Below are 27,848 nucleotides of genomic sequence, written 5' to 3' on the forward strand. Positions count from 1 at the left end.
AACCTTTACAAAGGATCAGCCATGTTCTGAAACTGGTCGGCATGTTAAATTAAATTTAGCGATTTTACACAAAGTAAATACGTAGCTATATTATTTAAGTGAATGTATTGTTTCAATTAATAATTTAAGCTAAATAATAAATCAAAATAAAATATAAAAAAATAAAAAATAAATAAAAAAACGAAAATAAAATAAAATAAATTATGATAGATATATATTTTTTAGATAATTTAATTTCACAATGGATTATATTAGTACACAGGCAGGTTTAAAATGTTTTTTGGGATATCTCTGCACATAAAATACACGGAATATCATTTCACGATAGTGAAACTCTGACGGCTCGGCTGGCGCCAAAAACAAAGAGTTTTTTTTGCCTTATATTAGTTTTATAATGTAGGCCAAATCCTCTCTTTAGGCAGCCCTAATAAATCATCCAGATCCGTGGGCAAAACTTTACCCAGTTTAGTAGACTAACTTTTTCATTCGATAAAAATATTGAATAATGGTAAGAGATAAAAAAATCATTCGAATACATACAAAAAAGATTGAAAAAGTTGGATATTTCTAGAAGTTATTATTAAAGCGAAAAACACAGGTGATTCATTTAATGAACTAAGTTTTTTTCGATGTTTTAGAAGTAAAATGAAAAATATATGCTCACCTTTATTTAAAAATAAATTTATTTGAAGAGAGGTATAAAGTTAAATAAAAATTCACCTTATTTCGATTGCTATAATTAATTAGAAATGTTTTAGCAGCGGATCTTTTTTTAATAAAAGGTACATTCATAGAATAACAATATAGCGTTAAGTTAAAATGATAAAAGGTATTTATTTATTTTACAGAAATATACAGTCAACAATGATTAAATGAAATAATAAAAATAACGTTTAAAGACGATCAGCGAAGTTTCTAAATAAAAATCATACATTTTAAATTATGTATGTTTATTATATTAATGTATTTTTGTTGTTATTACGTCTTAAAAGATACAATAAAATCAAACGGATTTAAAAAAAAAATGATTAGTTTATGAAGCTGTTGATTTCTTTTTGTAAAGTGTGAAAATCAAGATAATTAAAACCAGTGCAAGTAAAAATTATAAGATAATATAAAATAAATTTGTATTGAACATCAAAAAATATCTTACATTTTCTACGTCTGCTAGTGCACTTTATAAACAATTGCAGCGTCTGTTATTTAGATTAAATTAATGCAGATTTAAAAGATTTCATAGGACTTAAAGAAAAGAAATGGGAAAGTTCAGTAGTTTTTTTATATTTTTTTATTTGTTAATAGACTATTAAACTAAGCCAATTTTTATAAATCGTATTATCAGCGCTACGACTTTTTTTTTTTTTTTTTTTTAAATAACTCCGCGAGTGACGTCTGAGGTTCTCTTCCGCTCAGTCTCGATCAGTTCTGCTCATTGGTCCATTCACGGCAAGCAAACCGGAAATCTCACATAACTCTCTCATCATTGGTTGATTCATATGAACCAGTGACGTCGTTCAAAGTAGTTTGTTATTATCAAAATGTTTTTTATTATTTTTTAGGTACATTTTTATAAAACATTGCCGCAAAATATAATGCTCCAATTTTTACCGCGCGCAAGAAAACATTTATAGTATCCAACTTCCCGTAGGGCTAAAGTTCCTCATTGAAATTAAATTCAAAACACAATTAGCGATTCTCGCGTCGCGTCGTTTGATATAAACAAACTAAAGCCTTAATAAAGTGTAGCACTTTCTTGTGGACTTAACGTAAAATGTACCTACTTAGTAGACTAATTGGCGATATAATTTATGCAAAATTAGCCTACTTTATCCAAGAGACGAGACACTTGAGTAGATACATTGATAACGCTCGACCTGGGACCAGGGCTGGTATTCTGGACGAAATTGCGCGCAAAGAGATCACTCTGTTAGCGTGTATTTAGTACGTAACTCAAAATATTAATAAAAAACGTAATTCATGATAACAAGGAATTTTATTTCATTAATTCGCACAATACTGTATATCTCGTGAATAACTAAAATAAATATTTTTGCCGATAAATAAAGTGAACGAAAATGATTTAATCATCATTATAATTCCCATTTCCGTACCCATTGGTGCACAGGGCACTCCATTAGTAAACCAAATGCCGTGTATTTCGATCATGTAACATGAAGGTAGGGTGGTAATCAGTCTTACGCTTCAGGCGACGGTCGAATAAAACAAAATATTGCAGTTTAAACAGCAATGTTTTGTGATAAATTTCCGGTTTCCGGTAAGCGCCAGAATCAGAATAATTTACACTATTCGAATGCTGTAAAAATCACTCTGGCTTTTTGAATTTTGCTTACCTACTCTTAAATAATACCTACTCTAAACTTCATTTTTGTCCCAAAACCTGATCTTATTTTTCAAACACATTGAATTATATACCTAATTACTGATGCACTATTTTATCTTTTACTAGCTGAACTCGGCCACGCTTCGCTGTGGCTTTGTCTGACATTAATTATTAAGGGAGTAAATAAAAATAGTCTAGCAACTATAACATTGACCGAGAAAACATATGGCGTTATTTAATATCCTAATTTGCGTTACTGTGACTATACTGTAGAATATAACGTAAAGAAAATTGTAACTAAGGCTAAAATTAATATGGCAGCACTGTGGAAAACTGTCATTCAGTACTTTTTAACTATGACAAATTATGAATCAATTAAAAACGAATAGAACGTTCTATTTCCGTTGAAATTTGCGAATAAAGGGTATATAGAAACACTCTTCTACTAAAATGCAATGTTCTACAAAAAAATTGAGTTAATTAATCGATTACTTTCCGAGATTTGCGGCCACAAACATACAGAACCTAAATTTTTATATATATAGATTGAAAAAAAAAAAAATTTACATTGCAGTTGTTTGACAGTACAAATTTGTGCCACTATTTTTTTAACATAAAGAGTTTTCAAGCTGTAAATAATATAATTCAAAAAGAAAAAGTTCAACGACAGCAATAAATCCATGTTCAGGGGACAAAGAGGAAATGCGATATTGATGCTTTATATTCTTCAGATGGTACACTAGCGAAGAAATCGGAAGACTATTTCACTTACTATTTTCAGAATTTTTGTTATGATTTGCAAATGCAACAATGAACGACGATCCTAGAGTTATTTTTTATGTCGATTTTCAATTTGCTTTAAAGTTTTTCTTTTTATATATTGATAGGTGCCGTTTTATGTTAAACTAGCGGACCCGACCGACATTGTCTTGCCCGAACGTTAGCTTGCCTGCTATTACCTTGGGAAAAGACCGTTAATTGATAAGATCTAGGTACTTTTTTATAATTGAATACCAAAACTAAAAATTAATAGTATTCAAATAGTGTATTTAAGTAGGTACCTAGGTTATTGTTTATGGTTGAATTCCTAAACATAAAATAATTCATTTTCAAATATAGTTTTTTTTTGCAAATGTCAAACTCAGCTCTTCTCACCGACATGAGTGCACTTTATTTATTAATGCAATTTAAATACTGTATGTAATGTAAGTTAATATTATTTTAGTATGACCAAAAGTCCAGTAAAAAGAAATAAAAGGGAAGAAATTACAAGGAATGTAAGGAAAGAATCTGATTGGGATCCATAAAAAACGAATGTTGTTTGTAAACATTAAAAACAAACTTTTTTTATAGACAAAAAACCAGGTAGGTCGATGAAAAAGGGTTTAAGTTTCTAACTTTTTTTTTACAGATTTGATTGAAAATTTTAATATCCACAAACACGCGCAGCACAAAGATCAACATTTCGCTGAAAACCGCACGTAAATCGGTTAAGCCGTTTAGGAGAAGTTCAGTGACATCACACGTACAAAAGAATTATATCGCACCTTAGGTGCAATAAAGTCACAATTCAGGACACTTTTTTTGTTACATTTTTTATTAGCATTTTTTTATAATTCAAAATACGCTTTTAACGTGAAACTATAGCAAAAACAATTCATTAATTCAAGATTTAAAACCTACTGCAAATAGAAATCTAGTAATAAGGCAATAAATGCGAAAAAAAACTTTTAAATTCTCTCCTGTAAAATTAAAAAATAAGCTGTTGGGCCTTTGTTGCACCGAAGGTGCGATATATGTAAAGACAATCATTAGAACTATGCGTGCGCATTTTCTAGCGTTAAAGACTGACTTTGTACCGATTTATTAGACCGATATTATGGTGGTTGACTTAAGTTTAATGGAGAAAACAACTATTTTTATATTTATTGACAAACTCGACGCGAGAAAAAACGAAGAGGAAAACTGTGTAAAAATTATGAAACGATTATTATTCATTTAATTCGGAAATAAAACTTTACCTCCGTCACGATAAAAGACAGCGACGGAGGAAGACTTCTGAAATAAAATATAACGATACACTTGAAAACCAATCAATGAAATTAATACTTTTATTTATTAAAAAAATTTAATATCTATAGTCAGGGTATTATTTTTGGTTAAGTTTTGATAAATGGACATGACATGTAAAAGCAAATAATATTTCATATATTTTTAATTTAATACATAATGTCGGTTTAAAAAAAATACAAGGGTCTTGGTGATGCTAATTCAATTTCTTTTGTCAAGTGAGACGAGCTCGAGTTCTCTTGTGATATTATTAGAAAGCGACAGGCTCTGTCAGGTATTCACATCATTAGTTCTATCTCCGTTACTCCTCATTTCTCGCCGGTGGGAGGATAGGGGATAGCGACACTACTGTGACGTCAAGCAGTCCGCACAGAAGGGATGGTGGAATGTGACGTCAGCAACCCGCGATCAATGAACATACCCCACTACGAAACTCTTACTAAAATCCCAGCCAGTTGAGCGGATCGAATACAATGGCGAAAGTAAGTAGAAAGTAACGATGTATTTGCTTTGTAACGCGAAAAGTATGACCTATTTTGCTACTCTTTTCCCTCTTGATTTTCGATCGTTGATACGCGTAGTTACAAAATGAAGGCCAAGAAGATATAGTGACATGACAGAGTAATAAGTAATAAGGAACACTTTGCAAGGAATTCTAATAAGCTAATGGCAATCAATAGAGTTAAACTTTCGACAAGAATGCTGAGATAGTGCGGAATAATAATTGCGGCTAGAATTAAACGAAGCTTAGAAGAAAATAGCTCTTAAATTCCAGAACACGTATGGGTTAGGAATATTCACGAATTATGTGGCCTTTTTTGACACGTGTCACTTGCTTTTCACCGCCGAAATGGGAAAATAATTCAGGAACAACGATAAATTAAACCTCTCGCGTGACTAGCGACAGGGAACAAAAGGGTTTCGGTGGACAATATTTGGGATACCGCGGCCAAACTTATACTTACATTATAATTATCAGTACCTATACGTTATGTATTATATAATATTCTAGAAGTTTTATATGATTACTTACAACTTTAGGCAGGTTCAGATGCTGCACTGGCTAATAGCGTTGGTAAACTGAAAATAGAAAATTGGCAAAATCAGCAACATTAAAATAAAATTCAAAAAATAAATCTATAAACAAAAAAGGGTAAAACACAATAAACATAATGAATACAATTGTTATGCTTCGGCGAAAATAGACGGGATCTTAATTTTCATTGAAAGTCAAACTTTTTTGAAACACTAAAAATGTAACATTATAAAAGTTATTTTGAAAAAACCGTCTACTTTTCCCAATGTTCAATTATTTTACTTGCCACTTAAAGCAGCCATTGACAGGTCATAAGCCCTGTAAATGCCTAGACTTCCATATTCCCTTCTCAAAAGTGTTTTCCCTCACTGTTGCAACAAATTTAAATATGAATAACTCCCTGGGGAGGAAATCCAGCCAGTCTGCAAGCATTTGGACATATTCAAAACATTGTTGAATATACGTAGGTATACATTATCACAGGGCTAAAAAAATGTCGCACAAATACAAATAACAGGAAAATTTATAGACCGATGTTAATTTTCTTTACCAAATTTAATATTGAATGTTGTCTACCCTTTTCAATTTTCACCCCCGAACTAATTGAGTAGGGATAACATTATATTAGACTCATTCTTGTTAGTAAAACGCCTCTATTTTCAATAGGCACTTAAAAGGAATGTCCTTTGGCATTAAATTCTATGCGAGTTCAAATGATGGCTACAAAGATCAATAAAATCGTATAATAGCAGTATAACACGCGAGCTTTGGTTGAAGCTTAATCAACTCTTTAATGATATTTATATCTACACACTTTATTTGACTCTTACACTACACATTATATCTAACTTTATGGCATTAAAATATTGGTGAATTTAACTGACTTTGAATTAATGATAAATTTTCAATTGACTGAAAAAATATCTCGACTATTATTCGCTTAAAGAATGGATACAAGGTGAAGAAGATAAAATGGGTAAAAGAAACATTTAAGTATTGTATTACCAATATTGATTATAGGTTCTATTTGTAATCGGCCTCGTGATGTAATGGTCAGCGCGTTTGCCTACCATGCAAGAGGTCTCGGGTTCGATTCCCGACATGGTTGACATGGAATATTATTTAAAAGGGTGTTTTTACACTAGAATATTTCATAGTCCCTAGACTGGTACCTGAAGCGTAAGACTGGTCACCTTACCTTCATGTAACAAAAATGATCAAGATACGCTGCAATTGGTATACCAATGCAGTGCCCTATGCACCGTCAGGTGCGGAAAGGTGATGATGATGATTTTTTAATAATTAAAATGAAATAATACTTTAAAAAAATTGTAACTAAATATTATGTTAAAGTTTTTTAAACTTCTTTTTGGACCAGTTGGTTTTATTACAATATTTTGAGATTGTCCAAATGTTTGTAGACAAAAGACTGGATTTCACCTCCCAAGGAGTCATTAAGATTAACAAATTACAACAGAGATGGAGAACATTTTAGAGAAGGACATATGGAAGTCTAGACATTTACAGGGCTTATGACCAGTCGTTGGCTGGTTTAACTGGCCACTTAACACACTGTGTAACATTCACATCTTCACAGCAATAAAGGTTTCAGCTCTTTGACTTCATTAAAATAAACAGATGGAAGAATTGAAGAAATATGGATGTTTAAACATAGGCAAACTGGTGAATGTTACACAGTGTGTAAAGTGGCCACTCAAACCAGCCGACGACAGGTTATAAGCCCTGTAAATGTCTAGACTTCCATATTCCTTTCTCTAAAATGTTCTCCACCTCTGTTGTAATTGGTTAATCTTAATGACTCCCTAGGGGGTGAAATCCAGTCTTTTGTCTACACACATTTGGACAATCTCAAAATATTGTAATAATGTCTAAAGTTCTATTCTCGATATGAGATTTGTAAATTTGTTTTTTCACCATACTAGTTGTTGTCGTACCTAAATACCTTTTTCTTGAAAACTTGGAAATCAAAATTTAAAAATAAATAATATAAAAATTTAAGCTATTAATTTTAACCCAAAGAGATCATTATATAATATAGAATAGTTGGTATCTAGTGACCCAGATGTGCTCCCTTGGGTATAAGTGAAGATCTCTCGTTGAACATGTCCGAAAATCCTTCAAATTTATCAAAGCCCCCATCTATGTCGTAATAATACCCCAAACCTTTGAGAAGACATAAATGTCTACATTCGTAAATTGGTAGTTTGGTCTTCGGGAAAGGGACATTTTCTTTTATCTGCATAATACGTATGTATTCTGATTCCAACAAGATAAAATATATCCAATTAAATCATCTAAATTAAAACTCATTCAAAACATTAACATATTTTTAATCATCAGATGATCGTTATTCACGGAATTGAATAAAGGAAAAAGGAGGTTTGTGAGGTGTCTCCTAAAATAACAAATTTGTATCACAACCCAAACATTTTACATTTAGACTAATGTTAACAAATAACAAAATGATTTTCATCAAATTTTAGTATTTAAAAACATTTTTTTTTAAATTTTCTATTTGATTAACAACCTTGCAGTGGTGAAAGGTGAGTTTTTTTAAAGTATTTTTTTTTCATAATTTGTACCTGCATGTATACATATAAGTAATATACACGGATTCTTTTTGCCGTGATTTTGTGTGAATACAACATCATCTCTCCGCTTCAACTTCTGACAACAGAAGACGGAATAACTACTTATTTTTTTATTAAAATAATGATCACTAATAATCCACAAATTAAACTTAAACAACAATGAATAACTTCGCGATATATGTAGGTATATTCTCCATAATTATAATATGATGCCTACATATATGCAAAATTAGATTACACTCATTAGATATATTCCCAATAACATTGCTACAAAAATTTTACTGATGACCGCCACCGTCCGCTTCGATTCATTCTAAAAATAAATAATGCCAAAAATTGACACATGCACCGAGCGGAGCGCCACTAACATTACATTAAGGCGGGCGGACGAAAGAACTGGTGTCATATTATGTCAACAGTGTACTGTGTAAGTAAAATGGTCCTTAGGAAATATTATTCAAAATGCTATTCTCCAAATATAGAAGCTTCTAATAATATGTTATCTGCGAACATACTTAAGGAGGAAAAAAGCAACAGGTTTTTGAAATGTTGAAAAACATTTTGTATGAAAAAATAAGCTGAAGTAATAGGCCAGTTTATTTTCCCCACTTGGAACGGGCTAGGCGCTGGGTGCGCTTGAAGATGTTTATATTTTTTGAAGAAGATATAAATGGTGACGTTAATTTATAATAAACATAAATTGTTTTATTTATTTTCCAATAGTGAGAACTACTATAAAACATTATTATCGATTATCAAATATAATGGTAAGCTGTGCACAATCGCTTATATTGACAATTCGCCCCTGCAACCTCGACACATGTAAAATATTATCCAATAAAAGTTTCTTCATCAAAATTATACTCTTATGTCCATAATCAATTCTATGATGTTTCTTTATTTTACAACTGAAGCAAAGAGCATGTTATTTTCATATCATCATCTAATTCACAACTATTACTGTACCAAACATCCTTCTTTGGGATAGACCTTCCGGCTTTTCGTAGATCTCTTCGCGACTAAACAGTGTGGGATGAAGTTGGATTGGCATGGTTTAGCTCGAAGTCTTATGTCTTTCGTTTTTATGAATATATTGTACATCATTATTGTTTTGCCCTTGTTTGTCTGTGCTAAATAGTTTTCTTCGTGTAACTGTTGTAATTGGCTTAGGCCGTATATATAATAAACAAATAAATAAATTAGTATAAGCCAATATAAAGAATTATGATAAATACAGGGGTGTTTGAGCATTCTTCACATTTTATTTTTCCATTATCTTATTTTCATCAAACGAATAAAAAATTATTGGGATTACCACTTTTACGCAAGGAAACGAAAAACATATTTAATTATCTTTAACAAATCAAAATACTTTATTCAATGAATAAATAATTGCCTACCTATTTGTAATAATCGAAATAAAATTTTCATAGAACAAAATAAAAGTTATTGAAGATTCAGAAATATCATATTCACGGATTACATTATATTACTTATTAGTAGATATCGTCCAAAAGGGTACAGAAACCTGAAATATTCACGAATCTCGGAATGATTATTTCACAGTACCTAATGTGTAAAAGCGGCCACCTGTTACAACCTTATATCGGACGATCGTATTAATGTTTAATAATCCAGAAAGATTTGTACGCGATACGTGCCATTGTTATTATTCTTGCGTGAAGTGAGATCCCTCGGGATGTTTACATCTCATATTACTATACCAAACATCCTTTCAAGGAAACTACGCCTATCCCTAGCTTTACGTGACAAATCTGTTCGTGAAAACTTGTCCGATAATCCAAAGTATATTAACCTAATATCACAAGGATAAGAACCTCTGAGTAGTAATTCGCTCCCACTTATAGATATGCCCTTTCGCTCTATCGTAAAGAACAATAGCATTACAAATTTTTAGTTTGGTTTTACGGTTAACAACAAACGTGTAACGGACGTTTTCGGTTTGCGCTCCCAATTCTCTACCTGAGTACCTGCGGCCCGTTGTATTGCTGAAAACTATAGCTAACTTCGTAATTGATAATCGTAGAATATTTTTTGTCCGTATGGGCGACTCTATAAATAGGTGGCGTATTATTACACTAGTTGAAAACGTATTCAAAAAATAAAATTGTATAACATTCTACATTATAAAACGATATTTACAGATTCATGCGTAGCTGAATTTCTAATTAAAATGCAAGTAGTAAATTTGAAATGAAATCATTATTTCCAACTGAAAGACATAATTTTTAATGAGACTTAAGAACTTCTCACTTAAGGTGATTCTAAACGAAAATATGAAACTAATTATTCATAGATGGCGCTTTTATAATTTCTTATTGAAAAATGCCATTTATACGTTTATTTTCAATAGAAAATTTACAAAACTTGGTTTGCGGAAACTTTACACTTTATTGATTGTAACAAAAACCATAACAATATAATTTAGGTCCTTTTCACAAAATAAGATAAATAATTGTTTTATTATTTTAAATATATATTTTATTTTATATTCAATAAATTTCGTTTGAATTTACACCTGCTGATGGGATTCAGAATACCTGAAGCTAGTAGTGTTTTATTGTATTAAACTCGTATGTGGTATAAAATTACAAAGTGTTTTATTTGAAATAAATTTATAAATTGTATTATTAAAAGTTTCTCAAAAAAACACTAAGTTGTTAGCATATACACAAACTTCACAAAAGCTTTCGATAATGTCCCACATAAAAGTTTACTGAAGAAACTTCACTCTCTAGGTATAAACGACTCATTGCACAAATGGTTTGCAAGCTATTTCGCAAACAGAATTATGCGTTAAAATAAAATCATATACATCTCGCTCTATGCCCGCTACTAGTGGTCTGCCACAGGGAAGCCACCTAGGGCCAGCATTATTCATAGTTTTTATAAATGATATTGTTGAATGTTTTACTAATATCGAATTTTTACTTTTTGCTGATAATATTAAGATGTAAAAAGAAACAAGATATGAAAATGACTGCAACACACCACTTCAATAAAATTTAAATAACTGGTGTATCTCTAATAACTTATTTTTAAATGTTGATATACATAAATGTAAATTATTATCTTCGGTAGAAATACATCTCCAACTTCATTTATATATTTAAAAAGCATTCAACAGGAAGATGTCAAAGAGATTCGAGATCTTAGTGTCACACTTGACGAAAAACTTGATTTTAGAAACCATATTACTTCTAAAAGTACGAACACTTTGGGTTCCATTCTTAGAACTATAAAGGATTTTGAATCAGTTAAAGTAATTAAACTTTTGTATATAGCCAAGTTAATTAGAGCACAACTCTACAATATGGTCCCCTTTTTTAAAAATTCAGATAAAAATTGTTGAAAGAGTTCAACGAAAATTTTTGAGTTTTACTAACTTCAAATTGCATATGCACATATACATATATTTTTTAATACAATATTGTGAGTGTGTCCAAATGTTTGTAGATAAAAAACGGGATTTCACCCCCTTGAGAGTTATTGAGATTTACATGTCTTTGTTAAATTCTTTGAATTTACTATGGAGGATCGCAGGTTATTAAACAATATTTACATTTTCGTATAAAATTTTAATTGTAAATTCGATTGTTGCGACCTCTTGGATTAATAAATTACTGTCACTCTTCGAAAGACAACTATCTTTGTCACTCATCTATACCGCGTATACACAAGACTAGGGAATGAATGTACATCTTATATCTACATTTTTAACTCAATTCTCAGTGAATTCAAATCATCTCCGTATAAATATTATGTATGTCCCGAATAGAGTTGTTGTAACTCCTGGGAATGTAATTCAACGTATTATACTTGTAAAATACTTTGTGTTTTATGATTTATTAATAAAAAAAAATTAAATGATGTTCTACTATACTGACGATTAATTTGCAGAAGCCACTTATGCTAACAAACTTTTAACTTATTTTATATACATAAAAACTAGACTTTTTAAAAATCTTTTGAATGCTGACATACGTTTACATAATATATGCATATTTTTTTGTTGTTTTTATTTTTCTTGTTATATATCCATGTTTTTACATCCATTTTTATTTTTTTATAGCTTAACTCATTGTACTGTAAAAGACACTTGTGCCGTATAGTAAATAAATAAAATAAACAATATAAATTAATATATATTTTACAAAACGGCATCGCTTTAAAGAGTGAAAAGAAAAACAACAAAAATGATTGAAAAATACATGGTTCTCATGCGATGTATTTATCTAGTTTTTAAGTTCATCTGTGAATTCTGTCTTTTCCGAGATGTAACTTTATTTTATCGAATATCCGATATGATTTAAGGAGTGATAATAATATGTTTCTATGTTTAAGTTTAAAATTATAAATGTTCAATATGTATAAATGTAGTACTAAAAATATTTTCAATGTGACTGACTAGCTAAAATTGAAGTAGTAAATAACTTATAAGGTGTGTTGATTGCAAGATTATGAAATTCATATTTTGGTGACTTGTATGAAGGGCGTCCGTCTATAGAGTTGAGGCATCTTTAAAAAAAATTATAATAATCTGAATATTGATGTTGTCAAATTTATATTAAATACCACAACGGTAATAGATCTTACTGCATTATACAATGACAGTTATCGTTTACTGGTCGTGTAATTTCAATTTAGTCATGAGGAAGAATGACAATATCCGACATAAGCCCTCCACTATAATTTGCCAAACCGTGAAAGTGGCAATGAAAGCAGTAATGTTAAATTAATTACTTTCAGTGCTGCAGAACAGCGTGTATTGATTATATTTAGTAACATATTTTAATTGTTGCTACCCGCCCAGTCTAGAGACTTTTCGGTGAGACACAATCAATTTATTTTACACATATACATTACAAACATATAAAATACAATTTTAACTTTTGATTTAAGATTAAAAATTTAATAAAGTTGCCTAGTAGGTGATTTGGTTCAGCCGGATGAATCTCACCCACATAATAAAGATTTCAGCTCCTTTACTTCACAAAAGTCAACAGATGGAAGAGTTAAGGAAATGTGGATGTAAACATGGGCAGAATGGTGAATGTTACACAGTGTGTAAAGTGGCCACTTAAACCAGCCAATGACAGGTCTTAAGCCCTGTAAATACCTAGACTCACAAATTCCCTTCTCAAAAATGTTTTCCCTCTCTGTTGCAACAAATTTAAATATTAAGTATAAAGCTATGAGGATTTTTTTCATTATTTTTTTATTTATTTAAAGATCATCCATGTTCACAATGGTTTTCGGCAGATTTTTCAACAAACTCAGAATAACACAGTTTAATGATCGTTCTTCCAAGTAATTTGTAATTCGCGGAACGACCAGGGAACCCGCGGAATAAATAAAATCGCGGTTTATGAAATTGAAAAAAAAAAAATACTTCTCGATTTTTTATTACTATTATTTTCTTTAGTGCCAACGAGCATAACCGATAGCGAAACCCACGGCCTTTAAAACGATTTTCAGATATGTGGAGGAAGTGCTTTAACTACCACTGCATGTTAAAGTTTCGAGATATTTATTATTGGATCATATATCTTTTTAAGTTTACAGATTTTTAATATTAAAGGCATTTATTATCGCCTAGCAGAACATATATTTTCTTCATAGAATTTGAACATAGATTTATAACAATAAAGACTCGGTAAAACTATATTCAAGTGTTCAGTAAGATCAGGCACTTAAATATCGTAAAAAGCAGTTAAGTAAAGAGTTACATTTTGGTAATAAAACCAATAACCACAATATATAAACCTTAGAGTAATAACCTAACAAAGTCGCCCATAGGGAGAAAAATCATTCGACGAATATTGACCACGAACTTAGCTACACATGACAGCAATACAACGGACCGTAGGTTTTTGCATTAAGAATTGCGAGCGCACCCGCAACCTCCCATTACACGTTTGTTGTTAAACTAAAATCCAAACTAAAAATTTTGAACGCTTTTGTTCTATGCAATAGAGCTTAAGAGCTTCTCTAAAGAATTATTACTCCGAGGTTATTATTACAGGTATTTTTCTGTTTCAAAAAATTAAGACAATTTACTTCACAAATCATGGTTGATAAATGATAATAATTTACACATAAAAAACAGTCAATACGTCATTACCGCAGTGTAGGGTCGCGAAATGCACCCTGTAAGAAGCACTATACTAATGACGGGATATGATTGATGACGTTAACAGCAAACATGTGCCAACATCACGGAATAAAAACCAGCTATAATAGGAAGGGTGAATTAAGTTATGGCCTGAGTGCCATAGATTAACTTTACTATATTATAAATTTAACTCCGGCACCTACATAAATGATTTTTTTTACGGAATTGATCGGTATTTTCTATCACTGAAGTAACATTTTCAAGCTTACGGATAACTTTCAGAATGTTATTCTGAAAACGCTCAATAATTTTAGCTTTTTTAAAGGAAAAACCTGCTAATCCTGTATTATAAAGTAGCAGTTTCCTAAAAGGTGTTCCGTGGAACCCTGGAGTTCCGCGAAACCCTGGAGTTCCGTGGAACCCAGGAGTTCCGTGGAACCCTGGAGTTGCGTGGAACCCTGGAGTTCCGTGGAACCCTGGAGTTCCGTGGAACCCTGGAGTTCAGTGGAGCCCTGGAGTTCCGTGGAAGTGTCGAAGAGATTCTGAGAGTTGGGACGTATTGTAGAAAACAGGCGGTCGACGCCGCCACGCCGGCGCATTTTAGCGCAACAATTGAGATAAAAAAAACTTTCATAAATATATTCCTTGAAACTGGCAAGAATCGAACCCGCGACGCCAGTTTTACAGTTGTCATCTAACTAACTGCGCCATTTATTTATTTATTTGACAATTTATATATGTATACATACAATATATATACATATAAGGGCGGGCATATTGCCTTAAGACAATTTCTTCCTACCTACCCAAACCGTTCAGTTTGAGAAAATTATAAATACATGAACATATTGAATCTTACAATTTTATACAAAAATTAAAAACAAATATTAATTGAAGAATAAGGAAAATTAAGAGAGGAGAGGGGATGGGAAGGAAAGAAGAAGGATAAAGGAACAATTTTAATATTTAGATAGTGACATTTTAATCTTGACTTAAATGTAAATAAAGATAAATGTCTCTATCATTAGTGGGTAGATTATTCCACAATCGAGCGGCTACTACTGTGAAAGAGGAGGCAAGAAAAATAGAGCGATGACAGGGTATTAAAAGGGTTCTCTCGTTACTAGAACGAAGAGATAGTCCATGGCGCCTGTTTAAATTTAAAGTTCTTATATTCTTTGAGTTAGTGTTAGGTTCTCTTTTATTCAATTATATTATACTAAAAACTCTATTTTTTTTAAAAGAAAATGTTAATAAATCAAATAGTTATGATATGGGGACATTATACATGCACCTGTAGCGAGTGGGGTATAGTATAGAAAGGAAACCTTTGATCGTGAGTCGTGATACTCGTGACAGGCGAGACCAGAGAAGATGACGAGTGGAAGGTGAATGGAGAAGCCACAAAGGACGGGGCGGAGCTCCTAACAGCTACTAAAACCTAGCCTTAAGTGTAATCGATATTATGATACACGAAACTAGTAATGGCAATTAATGCTATTTATTTTATTTTAGCAAGCGAAATTAATCAAATTACCATGTACAATGCTATTGCTATTTCTGTGGCTTGGATCTAGAAGGGACAATGTAATATTTCATCTTTTTTTCCCACCATTTTGTAGAGGGTCGATTTCAATTAAAAAACACGCATATTTAGTTATTTTATACACACATACATGTGTTGTAATGTTTTTTTTTAAATTAATACTTTTTATAAAAGACGTGAAACAGTTCATTAAAACGCCACAAAATGACTTTATAATAATTACTATCCTTTAATATTACGATTTACGACATTGGCCCTTAAGCCACAGAAAGAAAAAGATTTTACGGTCTATTAGGTTTTGCGATTACTTTTGGGATCATATTCTAAGTTTGGGCTCACTTGGATTTCGGGATTTTCTCCATATTTCTTTCTGTCATTTTAAGTTAGCGAGCATACTGTTATTTAAGAAAAGCACTGGGAATCACAATGTTTGTTTCAATATTATTTTTAAGATCTTTATTATTATTCACTAAATCATCGGGTCGGCATAATTGCCCAAAATAAAACCGAGATATCCTGACCTAACCTACAAAAGGAATAAATTTAAAAAGAATATACATATATATCGAGGCATTCCTGACAGAATGTACTAACGCATTAAAGTAAGCTCCGGGATAATCGCCTTTAAAGCTTTTTTATCATTTTAACGCATTATTTCACTCACAATTTTCTTTTTTTATATTTTAAAAGCTTTAAAAGAGTAATCTTTATTCTAGCCATAGCATAAAATTTGAAATCAACATCTTGAGCCTATATTTAAAAATATATCGAAGCTATACTGACAAAATGCATCAAGTAAACAGTCTTTATGGTATGGTACCTAATGATAAAAAGAAACAGATGACCCATGACATCAGATGGAACACTCCGGGTTATTGAAACAACCTGCCAAGATGATTTTTTCCGAAAACTCCGATTTCAACGCGTCTGTCGGTTTGGGAAGACAAATTTGTGTAAACCCTTTCAAATTTTTATTTTTTTATTTATTTATTAATCCTTCACGAAAAAACAGTTGCAATATAAATATCGACATGGTATTGGAACATCATTATGTAAAGGTGTGGGAAACGGAAGATAATATTATAACCGTTTTTCTCGATGCTTGTGTGATTGTTATCAACTTCGGTTGTTATATAATCGGGTTGTGGTCCCGTGGCTTGTGTTGCGGACTCATGGGCCGGAGGTCCGAGGTTCAAACCCCACTCTACCCCAACTTGATTTCCATTTTCTAATAGTGAGTTATTTACAACTCGTTGAAAATGGCCACCAAAATTTAAATATTAGGGTAAATTATAAGAACGCTAATATTTATTTAAAAAAATAAAATAAAAAACTCACAAAGTTTATTCTTGAAAGCAATATGCAAATAAGATGCCATTGTTATGAAATATCGCGTAATGTAAGTTATTTTAAAAAATAGCAAATACATTTAGCAGTTGCTTTTGCTATCGTGAATTCATAATGCATTCTAATGCTAATTATACCATCACTCCAGGAAACCCTCGTCAGCCGAGCTTTTACAGCCCGAGCCTCAACATATCCGCGGTTTTACACGGTACTAAAAAACGTTACCCCAAAATTTTTCTTCCCCTTTTTGATGACTGATAGTGGCGGAAACACACGCCCAAATTAGTAAAAAATAGACACGCGGATACAAGGTTATTATTATATCAGTTAGATAATTAAATATTAAATCTGTAAACTTATTTTTTTTTTTTAATTATCGATTATTATATAATATATAAATGTATGAATATTTTACGTATCTTCGTCGGTAACCTGTAATTGAACATGCTTAGAAAACATATTTTATTTTATTGTATTGAAATAAACGGCACTTAGTGCCATTTACATATTAGTTACAAATATAATTAAATATACATACATGTAAGCAAATTATAAGTAATACAGCGCATTTAAAACAATATTATTAGTTAACAAATTAAGAAAGTCTAAAAAATATGAACTATATAAAAAAAATATATATTACCAATTATGGAATTATCGATAAAAAATGATAAATTGGTATTAGAAATACTTTGAATCGGTTAAAAAAAAAAAAAAAACTAAGAAAACAATTTTGAATAACATTAAATGATAAAAATAAAAGAAAATTATACGTATTATTATTCAAAACTAATACTTAGGAAAATAGTATATATTTATGTATAAAAATATATAATGATGTAAGAAAAAAAATATGAAGAGAAATATTTTGTACTTGTAAATAAATTCAAGAAAAGAAACGAAAAAAAAAAAAAAAAACACCAATAGAGAAGTTTAAACAATTTTTAACAATAGTAACAAATAGTTATCTAGAACTATTACCAATGAAATACAGGAGAAGAGCCGTTTTATATTTTTTTATATATTGTTACATATTGCATTTTTCATAGAGAAAACTGATATATTTAGCGCCATTTTTGTGAAAAATCGCCTTAAGGGCTTAATTACAATTGTATACGTAAACTCTCATTCTAACTAAGCTAACATTACATATTATATTTTCCGAGTTCAAAATTGAGAGCATAATAAACGAAATAAGTGAGATTTCGGCTGAGATCTGAACTGACTGAGACTGTCGATGATTCGCAAGTGTGAAGGCAATTGGTTCCAGGCAGAGGGACCGGCAACGGCAAAAGCACGATCTCCGAACCTAGTGTTTGGGCAGCGCCGGATTTCGACAAGTGTTCCTCTGCCCGAATCAAAAGCTGACCTAAGAGTAAAATTTCTGTGACACATATTTTCCCTAATACAGAAGTCCTATTAACTTCCCATTGTAATACGGGCCCAGAAATATGGTTGGAAATAAAGCCAAACATTTTCCGTATTAATATTTGAGGTAATTTTATTAGAAGCTATGCTTGTACTTATGAGTATAACGGAACCTCATTTTACACTGTATATAATATTCCACGCAAAACCGTGTATAAAAATAACAATGATGGATAGATTTCTTTGTATAAAAATCAATTCGGGATTTCAAAAAAATTAAATTGTTTACTATTTATTGTACCTTCATTTTATATAAAGGTTTATCAATGTCATTTGGTATGACATCAATTTTATCGGTATCCAAAGCCTGTGTTCCATACTAATTTTCAGGTTTACTGGAATATTTTTTTTTTTTTAAATACGGTGTTATTTCGAAGCCGTGTGACGTATGTTTATCTTTTTAAATAAATAAAATATTTTACAAGTGTAAAACAACAACAAAATGGGCATCTAACTAAAAATGTACGCATGTTTACATTTTTACGAAGACAAAAAAAAAATTAAATAAGCGTATGGAAAACACTTTTTTCAAAAGATGTTTAAATTATTTCAAATATTATCTACATATTTTTTCTCAAGGCAGTAGCACGAAAAAGGTTCTACATTTAAATGAAATACATTTTGCGTAAGATTACATCGGATTTCCATAACCTAAAAAGGGATCAGTATAATTCAACAAATCCTAGACAGAGAAAACAATTTACTCAAATTGTGTTCCCAGCCGAAATCTGGAAAAATGTCGTCATTGAGTATTTTAAGAGATTGAACAGGCAGAGACCGGAGTTCTTTTGCCGGCCCGGCACCAAAACATCGGGCAAACGCTTTCAATTCAATTTTAAGGTTTTACATTTTGGATAAAGCGACAAGTTGGCAAGCATTTGTAAAAAGGTGCAATGCACTGGCGGTGTGATAAATCGTCTGCTGAATGCAGAAATGCACCTTGATGGGACGAGGGCGAGGATATTTTTCAAAGGAAATGTGAGAGACTTGCATACCGATAATGCGCACACGGGACAAAATAAGTATCGATCGAAACGCGCCGCGTCGGTAGCGCCATTACGGCAAAAAGCCGAACTAAACGCCGCATTGACAAGCCGCGACCGGCTTCCCGCCAAACTTAAAACACACAACATGTTGCGATAGTGATTGAGCATTAGGAATATTACATTCAAATATTGTGAATCGTATTACACTGCCGATTTTATAAGTAATCAATATTTTAAGAAATCACCGCGTTCTTTGAATTAATTTTATTTACTGTATTGAGAAAAAAAACCATCAGCGGAATTATTATAGTACATAACGAGCTTCTATAGAATTAAGAATAGTCCAGAAGGAGCGTAGAATCATATTTGAATACATCGGACTGTGTCCGAAAATCCCCCCACTCTGCCCCACTTTCACTATCAAATATCAATACAGTCTACCCGATAATTTCAATTTCCCCTTTGTTGAGTGAGCTTTTTATAATACTGCCTTTTAGAAACAGAACTAATCATTAGAGTTTTACATTTAGATAAAAGACCTTTTGTGTCATAAAAACATTTCTCCTCAAAATGCACCGAGCAAATTATGTTTCAATTTTTTGGTTTCCTAAATTCATCTCGCCGTACTATTTGTATAATTTTTATACACTCCGTTTTCCTTCTTTCATCAGCAGGAAAGCTAAAATACCACTAAATCAATTAAAACCTATGTTCTTATTAATAAAAAGTAGCGTAAAAAAATTGACTACCTAGCAACACTAACAAAATATCAATTTTGTTTTCTTTGACAATCTGACAGCTGGAAAAATAATAAAATTTTTGAGTAATGCATTTTGCTACTTACACATGCATTTGCTATTTACACATGAAATGTGATCTCATCCTGTTTCTTGTTGATCCCAGCAGCATTCCTACACTTTAAAACGATACAACACGGCATAGTTAAATTCAAATCGGGAGTTGCGTACTAAGCGACGTTTACAAAGAAACTAATGGGTCAAAACGTAAAACTACTCGTTTAAGAGTAGTTTAGTCGCCTTCTGTTTGATGCGCATATGCGGTTTCTGAACTATTTTCAACTGTATGTGAGCTTCATTGTTTATTTTTAACAAGCAGTGTTTTTTGAAAAACGATTTGATCGTAAGGCACGCTTCAAAATGTATATACGAAGGGTACTTTTATTTTGCTACGACAATAATTATTGTCAGATTTCTGCCTGCTAGAATATGTTTTAATAATTTAAATATAGGTATGCATTTGACGTAAACATTTTTATATTTCTAAGTTCCTCCTTTTTACATCAATTAAAATAAGTGCTATAAGTGATGTCCCATCTCTGATGCAATCAATTTCTTTTCATGTTCCCAACTATGTCACCAGAAATCAAAATCTGTTATTTATCAAACCTTCTAAGATCAACTTTTGTTTTAATGCCCCGATGTCCAGAATGTGTAGATTAGTCAATTCTTCACACAACTTGGAATCCTTCGGGATAGATCTTCCAGCTTTTCGTAGATCTCTTTGCCACTAACACAGTGTTGGATGAAAATTGATTGGCATGGGTTAGCTCGAAGTCTTATATGATAATCGTGTTTATGAATATATTGTATACCATTATTTGATTGCCATCGTTTATCTTAGCAAATATATTTCAATGTTATATTTTTTCAGTTTCTTGTACATATGTTTCTTCATGTAACTGTTGGAATTGTCTTAGGCCTTTTATATAACTAGCGGACCCGACAAACGTTGTCCTGCCCGAACATTGGCTTGCCTGATATTAGCTTGGAAAAAGACTTTTCATTGATAAATAGGTACCTAGGTACTTTTTTTATGATTGAATTCCAAAATTAAAAATTATTTATATTAAAATATTGAATTTAAGTAGGTACCAAGGTACTTATTTACGGTTAAGTTCCAAAAAAATTAAAATTTTATATGGAATTCTTTTTGCAAACATCAGATTCCGCTCTCTTCACCACAAGGGGTGCACTAATGTAGGAATACGTTTTTTTTAAATGTATTGAATATCAGTTAATATTATTTTAGTTTTACCAAAAAACCAGTAAAAAAAAATGGGTAGAAATTGTAAGGAGTTTAAGGAATTAATCTGATTGAGATCCACAAAAAACAAATACTTTTTTGAGTATTCAAAAACAAACTTTTTTATACACAAAAGTAACAAATCCTTCTATTTTTTTTGTACATGCATTCTCCTCTAATGCAGCCCTGGTTGATCGATGAATAAAACATTTATGCCTTTTTTCTACTTACTTACCTTACTACTGCTTCTTACTTACTTCTTTTTTACATACTATATTCAAGATTTTTATATCTATGAACACACGCAGCGTAAAGATCAACATTTCTCCGTAAACCGCACATACATCGGTTAAGCCGTTTAGGAGTTCAGTGACATCACACGTACAGAAGAATTATAAACACAAAGATAATTAAATAAATAAAATACAACTGTTTGTAAAATAAATCGCGCCAATAAAAATAATATTTTTAGCTCTTAAAGTTTCTATGCTTTGTTATTTCTACGGTTTGATTGTAAAAAAAAAAAAAAAATCGCTTAATTAGTTTTTAAAAATTGATAGTCAATATGCGAAACTGATGAAAGACACAAATTTTTATGAACAGTTTCGTAGGTTATTTCATTGTATATTATAATAAACAGCGCACTAAATTCGGCGAACGTGCATTTGCGGTCGCAGGCCCTACGGCATGGAATGCTCTCCCAGCAGAAATCCGAAACTGTGAGAGTGAAGTGATGTTCCGGAAGAAACTTAAAACCCACTTGTTCTCTAAATCATTTGAATAAATTCTTGGCATGTGGTGGAAAAGTAATATGAAAAAGTACATTATTTTTCTTAAATTAAGCAGTTAAAATAAAATTTATATCTTTATATAATCACTTTGTAAAGCGCCCTTGAGGTGTTATATTACGAAAATGGCGCTATATAAGTTATCCATAATTATTATTATTGTATTTTTATGTATGTTTTTAATATTACCTATTTAAATACTTGCGGCTTGCACATAGGTAGGTAATATGGCGTCCTAAAGGTAAATGTACTATAAGCCCAATATTACAACACACTATCAATTTTCACTGATCCACGTAAGTGCAGTTGCCTGTGAAGTAGAAACATTTGCCTATTCAACCGGTCGTCGGCGTCGGTGGCGGTTATTAGCGTTCCCTTTTCTAGGCGAAAACAACACACACACCATTTATTATAAATCCATTTTTTCCAGCAATCCGTTAACTATAACAAATATTGAAAAACAGGTTTGAGTGATTGCATTACATACTGTGAAACAATCGACATTATGCTTGTATTCAAGCATCCATATCAACCTTGATAAATTTTCTAGGAGCTAATATCCAGTACATGTCGACAAACATTTGGATGCAATGCAAAATATTGTCGATAGATATTAATTTAGTAATTTCTTAGTTTTTCAATTAATTATGTTCGCTTTAACTATCATAGATACAAATAATATTTTGAATATGTCCAAATGCCTGTAGACAAGGCTGGATTTTACTCCTTAGCTACTACTACTACTACCATCACGCCATTTCCCCGTAGGGGTAGGCAGAGAAAATGGACCGGCACACACGTCTATCCCGGCATATATTCCTAGCTTCTTCCACATTCATACATCTTGTCATACATGCCCTTTGGTTCTGTCTGCTTTTGATATGACCAGACTTAAGATTTTGGTTTATCTGATCATACCACGTACCATTTTCGCCATATATACTTGTTTTACCATTCTTTCGTCGTCCATTCGTTCTACATGACTAAACTATTTTAGAGACCCTTTCCTTGATCTTATCAATCAAACTTGACTCAGATTTACACTCTCGCCTGATATCATAATTCGTAATCCTGTCATACATTGATTTCCCATACATTCGTCGAATAAATCGCATTTCAACCACATTCACTCGGCTTTCATCCTTCTTCTGCCAGTTCCATGTTTCACTTCCATACATAAGTGTTGGGACTAAAACTCCATTGTGCACGGATCCTTAGGATTTAAGATATTATCATTATTTATAATGATAATATCTTAAATCAGATCGTTAATGTTAATGAAATTTTAAATTATCTTCCCTACAGTGCGACATATTGCGTACCTGTCCACGAGCAGTCAACTAGAATGCATAGATAAATCAATAACTTAATTGAACAGCGATGGTTAAATAATATTAGCTTGCATTTCTCACAAAAAGAAAAAACTATTGTGTTAAAGGATCCGAGTATGGCTAAGGGTGAAATGCGTCGTAAACAGTTAAGTTCCAGTTGTAAGTTAAGGCTTCTTCAAAATGATCTAAATCCTTACTCAAATAATTGAAAATATTATCAACATATTACAACAGAGACGGAGAACATTTTCAGGGAAGGGAATATGAAATTCTAAACGTTTACAGTGCGTATGAACTGTCATTGGCTGGTCCAAGTTAGACCATCAATATTTCTTAATTCTTTCATTCGTTGAGCTGAAACCTTGAAATTCAAAAGTAAAAAAAACATGCCGTTTAAATTCGGAATTAAAAATGGAATTGTTTTTATTTCCTAATAAAAACGTATTATCAAAATAACGATTCCCAAATGTAAAAATATGTATCTTGTCATAATAATATTATATTTATATTTCAACTTAGTTTTCCTAGAGTGAATAACTCGTTTACATAAAAATAATGTTATAACAAAACTGGCCACAGTTAAAACAAACTTCGGAAACTTTCAAAATGTGCCTATTTCCCACGCCCACACGCACGTGCCGAGACATCTTTCAATTTCACAAGTTTTGAGCGAAACTAATATTATTTTTATGCACTTTTTATGACCTCATTTTTGAGGCATTAGTCATCGAAAGATACGCGGTTTATCGAAAGTTATCTGAGATTTTTTTACCTTGCTTTATATATTAGTCATCCGCCGTGGAATTTGTAAAATAATTTACGCTGTACACAAATTTATCAAATGAAAATAATAGTGAATCTCTCAGAACTTGATGAAGCCTCAACCATGTCAAATAAGAAAATAAGTAACAGAATTTCAGCATCTAGCCTCCTCTAGCATGGTAGCGTAATGCGGAAGCGTAAACACTTCAGTTCACTTTCGTTAGGTTAAAGGGAGTATTTAAGATTTCTATATGATTTATTTGAATATTTTTTGTGAAAAATCAATTCAAGGGCATAGCAACAAAAAAAGAAACAGGAAATATGTAACGTATTAACACGGAACACCGCTGTCTCGTATGTCCGAATTATTTTCTGAAATCGATACATATTTTCTCATTCTAAACGACTACAAAGAAAACTCTAGAGCCTCATTGGTAAATAATAATTAATCATAATTATTTAACCCAACATTATTATTTTTTTAAATAATTATTTAGATACTTTCATATTAAAACTGATATAAATAAGATGACTGCCGTTAAAGATTCAAAAATCAAACCTATCCTCAAACAAAATTTGAGATCCTTAGAAGAGCATAATATTAAAAATATTAAAACAAATAATGACACTTCAACAAAAAAGTATAAAAAATAACGAAGATTAGATAAAAAGAATTCGAAGATTTCATAACAAATGTTATTTTTTTTAAATAGAAGCTTTTAGTGTCAACGAAAACTAATGCTCACGAACAGGCCATGCCTTTGTGGGATTTTTTGTTTACTAATTTTACTGTTAATGTGTATTTCATTGCTATGTAATTATCTTTTATTTATTGAATAATCTGTTTTACCTCTTATGTATATTGTAAAAAAAATAAAAACAAAAATTAAAATAAAATAAAATAAAAAAGTGTACATAATTTTTTTTTCTTTAGTTTTAAAATAAGCTAATGTGAGGTGGGTTACTTTGTGTAAATCTGTTGGCGATATGATTTTTATTTATTTATTTTATAAATTTATTGCATAAAATAAGTATTACATATTTAATAACAGGGAATCTATGTAAAACTAGTGAATAGAAAATGAAAACGGAGTGTTCTCTGTTTATGATAGTCTCAATCTAACGTGACTCAGCCTGTTCTAAGATGGAGATTAACAAGTCGAGTGATACGGAGTAAAACTGCAAAAATATGCATTTTTGGCAATGTACTCGTATTAAGCAATATATAGAAAATATTACATATATAATTTTGGTTTGTTTGTAAATATTGTATTTTTTTTTTAATGGCTGTTGTTTTCTTATATTAAATAAATAAATATTAAAAACGATAACTGAAACCTCTATTCGTTAAAATAGCGTGTGACCTCGGGGTCTTCAGCGTGTGAAAAATAGCTGAATCACCCCAACAGGCAATATTTTCTTTACACTTTGATTTGTATAAAACTACATAAATTTTCGGTTGTTTTTGCATCCCAATATCGTATAAAATGTCTAAAGAAACGAGAAAAAGATTGGGTGATTTAACGACTTCGCACGTGCATAAAATACGTGGTGTTATTTTATGTCCGGGCTTTTTGTCATTGGTACCTACAATTTCGAGAACAATTAGAGCATTCTGTGCATATGACCCGGAAAAAAGGAAGAGCGCTCACAAAATTTAATGCGCTGATACAGATTAACAGGTAAGAAATCTTTACCCATTACCGTAAATGTGTATGGTGTAAACACAAGACGTCTTTCATCTCTTCATGGCTCATTATCTAGTCCATTGGGTTGAGAGCATGGAGTTTGATAGTTAGAAGCGGGTCTATATTCGATTTTTCATAGATTTTCTCACTTCAACCTTTCGAACAGAAAACCATAGATCGATACATATGTCAATACAGATTGAGACACTTTTTAAGAAGCAAATGTAGAAATCCTGGCATGTACAGGGTTTCCGACCTGTTATTTAAGGCCTTACTTATTAGATTTCCTTATATCAGGTTTATATTGAGAAATAACTATACCCGGTTTAACAATTAATAACCGATATAAAAAAAAACTTATATATAAAAAAAACTTACTAAAAAAATATTTTTTACCTAGAATAACAATTCACAGGTTATTTCATGCTTATTTTTTTTAACAGTCAACACTGATATGTGCGCGTGCGCAGTAACTTTTATAACAACACAAACAAACGTCAAAGTCAAATCGAGACTACTGTCAGTGTAATCGAGAACATGGAGAAAACCGTTAGAAAAAGAAATCAAAATAAGAAAGAAGAGAAGTTAAAAACGAATTTTATAGTTTATTCTATGGTCGCTATCCCAGATTTGATCTGAGTTAAACTCTATGCGAGGTTTATAAGTAATACTTTTGCTATACCATCATTATTCTACCACTATTCTCAAGCTTTACTTTATACCCGATTTATAAGTAAGACCCTTACTGTTTTAAGTAAACTTATAACCATAAACGTACCAAGTATTTACGGATTTTACTTTTGTTTGCCCAGAATTCTCAGGTTTACTATATAATAATGTAGGTATTGGCGGCCGACCGAAAAGAGATTTTCAGCCGTAACCGAATTTCGGCTTCTGTTCTAGTTTCGACCGAAACCGAAACTTATTTCAATAAGTTAATAGTCCCCTCAAAATGCCCAAAATTAGGCGTTTTTATTGTTAAACCTTACGAATTCATAAAATAAGTGATAAATAAAATACACAATAAAATAAACGTATAAATTTAATGAGTAAAGCGCTTTTTTCTTCTTTGTTATATTATACATAATATGACTTATATAGCCGAACGTAATCTGACACATCCCGACAGCATGTTTAGGCTGAGCCGAAGTTTTTTCGTTTTTCCCACGAAACTAGAAGGTATATAATCATAGTAACAAATTGATTTTCTTCGTGCTTTCATTGAATAAATCAACATCAACGCATTCGTTCACTGATCGGTGGCTATTTCAAGCGTTTTTTTATGTTATATGGAAACTCTTACGCTTCGAGTGCCAGTCTGTCTAGGCACTATGAAATATTGCAGTGTAAAAACACATTGTGAAAAATTCAATAAAACAGTGATATGGCATTCCATCCTCTCTGCCTACCCCTACGGGAAAACGGCGTGATGGTTTATTGTTGCTGTTGTATTCTAAAATTATTGAAATTTGTGTAATGAATGTGAATTACATTATAGTTCTATAGATGTTATTATAATGTATAGTGTACCTACGTACCTATAATTATTTTATAGTTATATCCATATTATTATGATTTACGACGTATTATTATTTTTGGTTCGTCTATGTCATAACTCGGCACAGGAAAGAAGAACATTTTATGACCAGGAATTTGTAAAAAAAAAAGAACTTTAGCTCAATTATTATTCAACAATATTTATGTTATCCCCTTCAAAATAATCACCATTAGAGG

General features: G+C 31.4%; 1 protein-coding gene across 6 annotated transcripts in view; it reads right to left on the bottom strand.

The window, feature by feature from the left end:
- bsk (mitogen-activated protein kinase dJNK) overlaps positions 1-27,848 on the bottom strand; it is a 230,256-nt gene that overhangs the window by 195,992 nt on the left and 6,416 nt on the right. For all 6 annotated transcript variants that reach the window (XM_088232614.1, XM_088232611.1, XM_088232615.1 and 3 more), the window contains exon 2: positions 5,445-5,491. The gene's annotated coding sequence lies outside the window, so the exon portion shown is untranslated. The remainder of the gene's footprint in view (positions 1-5,444; positions 5,492-27,848) is intronic.

The sequence above is a fragment of the Micrasema longulum genome, unplaced genomic scaffold (assembly GCF_059751315.1).
Source record: "Micrasema longulum isolate JH-2025_06_02 unplaced genomic scaffold, ASM5975131v1 h1tg001000l, whole genome shotgun sequence".
In the NCBI taxonomy this organism is placed as follows: Eukaryota; Metazoa; Arthropoda; class Insecta; order Trichoptera; family Brachycentridae; genus Micrasema; species Micrasema longulum.